The following is an 8,082-nucleotide window of genomic DNA, read 5'->3' as shown; positions in this document are numbered from 1 at the left end:
AACCGTATATTCGTCAACACTTTCCTTCCACAATTGAAAAAATAAAATCTGTAGAACAAATAGAAATAATAGAATCAGCAACGAGGTATGAAAATTTGGGATGAATTCATTGTTATTTGGGAAATTTTTTGTAACAAAATCACCTATACCGACAGAAAGATGCAAAGGCGTAGAAATTCACATAAACCTCCAAATTGAAATAGAGATAGAGTTGAGAAGAAATTAAGCAGGGATTCACAAATTCCCCATACCGAAAGAGAGATAGAGAGGTGAAGAAACTCACAAAATCCCTTGGACCACGCGAACGAGAGATGGAGATGAGGAGAAAATGACACAGGGAAGGATTTAGGAGAATTGATATATTCTCCTAACTAAGAGCCGCGGGATGTATATATGTTTTGGTAAAATATAGGGAGGGAAGGATTTTGGGCTTTTTTTTTTTTTTTTTAATTTGGAATCCTGTTTAAAAATGCTATTATATCATATTTCGGTAATGTTTTATTTTAATTTATAGCATTCTCAACAAGAATGCTATGCATAAATGTTATAAAATGTGTAAATTGCGTATTATTGTGACTATGACTTATTTATTAAGTTATAGATCATAACACGTTATCGACAAAAAAAAGCTTAATCTTCAAAGTTTAGTAGAGTTAATCAAATGACAAACATCACAAAACTTGAATTTGCCATACTTGAAATATCTGGCAAAAACTATCTATCACGTGTACTATATGCTGATATCCATCTTGTCTCAAAAGGTTTAGAAAAGATAATAAAAGAAGGAAACAAGAGGCACTTATCTTCCTTTGTCATCATCTTCAAGATGGATTGAAAAGTGAATATCTCATTGAGAAAGATCCACAAATTCTTTGAAAAAAATTAACTAAAAGATTTTATCATCGGAGGACTATAATCCCCCAAAACCCGCTATGAGTGGATGCTCCTTCATTTGTAGTGGTTTAAAACTGTTGGTGAGTATAATTTTGAATTGTTCAAAATATGTTCAAAATTGACCTTGTGTAGAAAAATAATCACTAATGAAGATATGTTGGAGAAAACTTTTTCCACCTTTCACACTTTGAATGTGCTTTTGCAACAACAATATCATGAGCCTGGTTTAAAAAAGTACTCCGAACTCATATCTTGCCTGTTTGTGGGTGTTGATGAAAAATCATAGGTTACATCCAACTTGTTCTGTACTATTGCTTGAAATAAATGGTATTGTATTGCCTGAAACAAATGTAATATCAAGATAAGGAAGTGGAAGTGGGCGTAGACACGAATTTGGATGTGGACGCGGACGTGCACGTGGAATAAACCATGGATAAAATACCAACAAAGCTATTAGCAACAAAGCAATAATTTTAGAAGGCACAAAGCAACTAAATAGCACATCCAAAAAGAAGTATAAAGAAAGTTGCTTTAGATGTGGAATAAAAGGACATTGAGTACTTACCTGTCATACAAAAAAAATCTCGTGGATCTTTATAAATATCAATCAAGAGAAAGGGAAAAGTGGAGATAAATTTTGCTTATTATGATGGTCGCATTGATGTGACTCATATGGATGTTTTCAATTTCTTTATCGATCCAAATGAGAATATTGATTATTTAATTGGGTGGTGTAATAGAAGATATATATTAGCTTATTTTCTATGTCGCTAGTATTTTCTTTATTTTAGAAATTTAGTTTGAAATATGTTTTTACATTTTGCAAAAATTTTAAAAATTTATTATGTATCGTTAATTTTACAGTACTGAAATATGTTTATCGTTTTAAATTTAAATTCGGGTTTTTTAAATATATCTATTTTGTTATATTTATATATTTATGGTGGATTGTCAAGATATATGTTGATTGATAGTGCAACTTTATATACTATTTAAAAAAAATAAAATAATTTGGACTTAACATTAGTAGAAAATAATATTAATACGATATCGGTGCATCGAATATTGTCGAAAGTTTCGAAAGAGCTTGTGTTATTTTACCAAACAATATAAAATTATATATTGACGATGCACTTTATTATAGCAAATCCAAAAGAAATTTGCTTAGCCCCAGTTTGGGCATGATTGCATAAAAAAATCAGAATTAATTTTCATGTCAATTCAGTAGGGCCCACTGGACTCTTAAATGCAGAGCAATATGGATGTTTGTTCAATTTGCCCTCATATTTCAACAATGTGTGCTCACGTGAAATGCCACTACTCTTTGACCCTTCCACACCAAAACAAGGGATGTAATTAATGCTATAGAAGTAGGTCCAGCCAAGAACCAAATAGATTAATGGAAGGCAACAAAGATGTGTATTATGGTGAAAATATTCAGTTTTTTTTTTCGAGAGTTTATAAACCAAAAATTCATGTAAACACCATATTCGTTTTTAGGAAAAATATCGTTCAATTAATGAAAATACTAAAACATGAACAATTAATTTCATTGTTATTGTGCTAAATAATCTCTGAATCGATCCCACACATTTCTTGGGATTTTCAGTACATGTAATTTAGCTTCAATTTCATCATGTTCATCCGATAGCTCCATCTCTGCTACGTTGGGATCAGTCTCCACTCTTGTGAATGCTTCGTCGACCACGCCAAAAAAGTTGTGAACACCCATAGTAGCTACTACAACAACTGCTTGCACTTTAAAGTTATAACTCGACATACAATGAGTGTTTTTCAATGACCCTTCCAAACTCCGAATGCACATTTGATTACGTTTCTACATGATGAGTGCCTGAAATAAAACTTCTCACGAGCATTTCGAAAGTTACGCCTATGACATGTCTCTCCATTGTAAAATTGTTGAAAATAGTATAATATATCAAAACCTTTATATGGCGCCATGTACCCAAGTTGATGGGAAAACCCCGAGTCTACCAGATAATATTTTCAAGTACCTATTGCAGGAAGTGAATCTTAGGGCTATGTATAGCTTGAGCTAAAATTCTAGCGTGAGTGTTCTCCATTATACCTGCCAGCACAAATATGAAATACAAGTTGAAATCACAAGCTACTAGCATATCATGTATAGGTATTCTTTTGCGTCTAATAAAATTCACTCGCTTATCCCGCGAGATCACGGCTCTGACGTGAGTGCCGTTGATTGAACCTATACAATCTTAGAACAAGGAATGCTTGTTTCGATTTGGGACGTGATGCTTGGCATTGTGATTGTAGTTTAGATTTGGGCGAATTATGTATATAGAGAACTCGATGAATGCTCGAAAGACAAGTTTGAAGCAGTGTTCGACAGTTTCCAATGAATGATTGAAAAGCGTTTGAACATGTCTATAGCCTTTTTCATGAACTAAAATGCAAAGAAACATACCAACTTTGCTCATACACATCCACCTATTGCAAACTCTACAACCCATATTCATTACAAAGGATGTGCGTGAACGTTCGCAGCATTGTAGGATCTATACGAATCTCTGCATAGCATTATTGCGAATTACATTTCATAGCATTTAACATGAACATATGACCGTACCATGCGAATGGAAATTGACAAATACAATGTCTTCGTTCATGGTAGTAGTTACTTATAGCAACTTCATTGATACGATAGTATTAGAACCACTCGATGATATCCGTCTGTAGCTCTTCCATAAATGCCTCCTCACGAGGTTTGTCTTTGCCATTGGAGGCTGGAAGCAAAGCACAGTTGATATCGAAATGTGCCATACCAGTACTATGATATTAGATATTAAATTGTGTCAAAGAAGCAATGTAGGTTTTGCCCAACTATGCCTTTGGGTTAGTTAAATTTGTGTAGATATGCATTGTCTTATACATTCTACGGCCACTAATAATTGTATTTCAATGAAATGATGAGTGCATGCAAGTGCTGCAAGTAAACCAAACAAATAAAGTGGAATAGGTGATTGATGTGAAGTGTTTTTTCTCTGGAGTACTTGTTTGAAAGAATTAACAAACATCCAACTGCATTTTTTGTAGGCAAGCATGATGAAAATCTAAGCAAATCAAAGTTTTTGACTCCAAGCATGGTGACAATCTATGCGAACCAAAGTGTTGAGACTGCCATATACATGGCATGCAGTAGTCCATAAAACATACGAAATTAAAACATAATGAAATTCGACCAAATGTTTTCTTGTGAAACAGAGTTCACGAACCTTCATTTTGAATGTCAGACTCAACTCTCATCACGACTGTGTTTTCGGGTACTCCTGCCAGTTTTACTCGACCTACTCAAGTTTTTCATTCTCATCATTCTGTGTGTCCAATATCTCCTTATTGCACTTTTTGGGACAGGAATGTGCACGTCTAGTAGTACAGATCGATTTGTTTTTTCTGTCTACCAGTCGCCAGTAAGTCCTGCAACCATGTCTTTGGTTTGACACAATAGGTCTAATGAAGTAGTCGATTTTGGCAGCAACCTTTTCACTGGCTATTGTCATGCGATCCATGGAGTAGGAAAGATCGTGGGTTGAAATTTTCTTCATCTTCACATTTTTCTTCATGTTGTCTACTTTTCTTTTGTCTCCGCTGTGCAAGCCGAACACATTCATACTTGTTGTAGCAACATCTATTTTTTTTGGCTCATAACTTGAATCGCTGCTCTCGACATCGACTGGTATCTCTTAATACTGGTCTTCATATCCATTGTCTTTGAACATCGCAAAGCCAATTTGACAACCTTTGTTGGGTTGACTGCATACTTATCACTGTCGAACGTGTCCCTGAATAGAGCCTTGCAACCGTATACCTCTCGACAGTCTGTCCTTAAATTCTTTTTTCTCATGTGCCAATACAAACGGAAAAGTTGTCACATATGTTACCTTGAAATGTGAATCAATTGCATATATGTAAAACATAGGTGAATATTGAAGTAAATTCTAAAATGAAATTTGGGACAATAGGAAGTTGTAGTAATTCCGTCCGATCTAACTCCTACTATGTCAAAACTACTTAAAGTAGGAAATTTCAGTACTCCATAAAATATAATTCCATAAGATAAGTAATATGTCAATGAACTGTTTCCTTTGATGACTAGTACAACATCGAGCAATATGACAATAGAGCAATCCAAATGCATTTCTTAAAATAGAAAATAACAGCTACTATGATAATCAAATGAAGAAAAATGCCTAATGAGTCCAATGACACGACCACAACAACACTTCATCACATACACACATGTGCAAGTAGCCAATTGGTCATGAAATGATGGTATTTTGATCTTTCGAGCCCACCACTCCTTGGAAGAGTAAGTCCTGCCCGTCGATAAGTTGTACCCAATGCTATTGTAGTTCAACAATTTCTCGAATCTCTCGTGTTTCATGCGGAGAGCATCCGATTGATTTTTAAGCTGTTGTTTGTTCCAATTGTGGTCGGAGCTGGAGTTGAACAAGTGAATCAGTGTCTCCAGGTTGCATTTCATGAAACACCTCTGGTTCTAGGGCCCTTCGACGATGACCATCTCACAGGCAGCAATGAATATCTTCGTCTCATACAGATTCTATTGTGCATTATTACAGGCCTCCGACTGACTCTGAATGGGAGGGATGTTGGAGCTAGATGAGTTCAGATAGTTAAGTGTCTTTAGTTGAAGGGCAAAAGTGGGAAATGATACTGACATGGAGGTTTGTTGAAGTCTAAAAAGTAGGGATTTTGTGAATAATAAAGGAGCAAGAGACAAACACAACAGCCCAAAAAATAATTTGAATCCATTTCCAAGCAGGCCCAAACTGTAACGCCCAATAATAATAATAATAGAATAGAAATGTATGTGTGTGTATATATATATATATATATTACATTTTGAAATTTGAGGACTAAAATAAAATAAGTTTTAAATTCATTTTTTCATTTGAGTCAAATAATAAAAATTTGATAGAGCAAATATAAGTATATCAATATCGGGCTCGTTAGATAGCTTTTAAGTAATCATGCATATTAGGCTCAAGAAATAATTATTTCGAATAAGTTATGCTACTATTATTGATATTGGAAGATATTTCCTAAATTTATAATTAATTAAGTTAATATACATTTCTTCCACATCAATCCACATGTGCACTAGTTGAATAAAAAAGTATTTTTCTTAGATGGCGATGACTTGATGTTGATGGAGAGATAAAGTAGTGCACTAGTTGAGTAAAGAAAAATTTCTCTTATATGGTAATGATTTGATGGAGAGATAAAATGGTTTGAATGGCTTCTTATATAATATATGGTTGGGCAATTTTCTTGGAATAGTACAAGGCAATTATTACTTTTCCTACCAATGTGTCAGCTGACGTGTTTGAAATTGAATAAATTTGCCTTATTTGAGATGCCGAGATTGGAAAATTTTTAGGAAAACACGGTATTTTGTAGAGTTTAGAGCCTAGCAAAATTCATTTTCTCCTTTTCAATTTAAAATACCTTGTAAAAATAATCATTTTCCACCCAAAAGAGAAAACATAGGTACGTGTTACTATAGCAGCAGAAATTAAAGATTTGGGAATGTAAAAAAATTCTTGCTCTTCCTTCCAACAATCCTTATTATCAATTAAGATGGGACTACGATGTGCAAATGTTTTGTCCCATTAAAATATTTTTTTTCATGTTGATAAATTATTATACTTATGAAAGTTAGAAATGATATGATAATTTTGATATGATATGAAATGATTATCCGATACCAAAGATATGATATACCATGAGCTTACCGATTTCAAATGATATGATGACGGTATGATTATTTTTGAAGCATGATTTGTGTCCTATTGAGTATTCTCATGTACTCATCATTTTCACTACTCCTCATAGGTTAGAACGGGTTGTTGGTTGGGGGGCGATGTGGTGTTATCGTGGTTCCAGGATACTGGGAATTAATAACTCAAATTCGCTTAATATAGCGAAACACTTTAATTTCAACATTTTATTTTGGTTTCTTACTATTTTTATTTTATGATTTAAGACATAATTTAGTTAGTTTTATAATTTGATCTGTGAAAGATATATTAGTAGGATTAACATTTTATCATTTAGTTAATAAATTTGAAATGCATGATTTTTTTAAAAAATATATTTTGTTTGGCTATGAGCTCCTTCTACCATTTAAATTGCACTCATAAGATTTATGTGTTCTCACTGTTAAAGTAAATGAATTGGGTAATGATTTCAAATCCTTAAAATTTGGGTCGTTACATAAACAGTCTCTTAGTTTTAAAGGCATTCGCTACAATGGATATCACATAGATGATGGAAGAAAAATAATATTGAATATCTTTGAATAACTTCTTGTGTATCTAGTTAGAAGTAGATAAAAGTAAAACTTCATGCACTCCCATCCGACATGTATTATACATTTATAAAAATGGTTAAATCAAATATTGTTACGAACCAGAAGTTCGTTGACCCAAAAAATGGTATACTTTGACATGATCGACTTGGACATTCAGGAGTATAATGATTCGTCGAATAATAAACAACTCATATGGACATCCTTTAAAAATTCAGAAAATTCTTTTGCCTTATGATTATTCATGTGTAGCTTATTCGCAAGGCAAGTTATTCATTATACCTTCGACTATGAAGGTCAATATTAAATCTCCAACTTTCTTGAAAAGAATCCATGGAGATATATGTGGGCTAATACATCCACCACATGGATCATTTCGTTATTTTATAATATTAATTGATCCTTCTATTAGATTGTCACGTATTTGCCTACTTTCCACAATGAATGTAGCATTTACTAGATTATTTGCTCAAATCATAAAATTATGAGCGCAATTCACTAATTACTCATCAAGACTATTCGTCTTGACAATGCTGGTGAATTTAGAACAGAAGCATTCGGTGATTATTGTATATCAATTAGGATTGTAATTGAATATTCGGTTGCGCATGTTCATACACAAAATGGTTTAGCGGAATTGTTTATTATACGTCTAAAACTTATTGTTAGACCATCATTTATGCAAACAAAACTCCTAGCTTATGTTCGGGGTCATGCCACATTACATGCTGTATCATTGATTTGTATAAGATCAACTGCCTATTATCAATATTCACCTTTACAACTTACATTTAGTCATGACCCTGATATTTCTTACA

Source organism: Olea europaea, unplaced genomic scaffold, assembly GCF_002742605.1.
Source record: "Olea europaea var. sylvestris unplaced genomic scaffold, O_europaea_v1 scaffold1233, whole genome shotgun sequence".
NCBI classification, from domain to species: Eukaryota; Viridiplantae; Streptophyta; class Magnoliopsida; order Lamiales; family Oleaceae; genus Olea; species Olea europaea.
The sequence above is the reverse complement of the archived record's forward strand: the minus strand, read 5'-3'. Positions refer to the sequence as shown.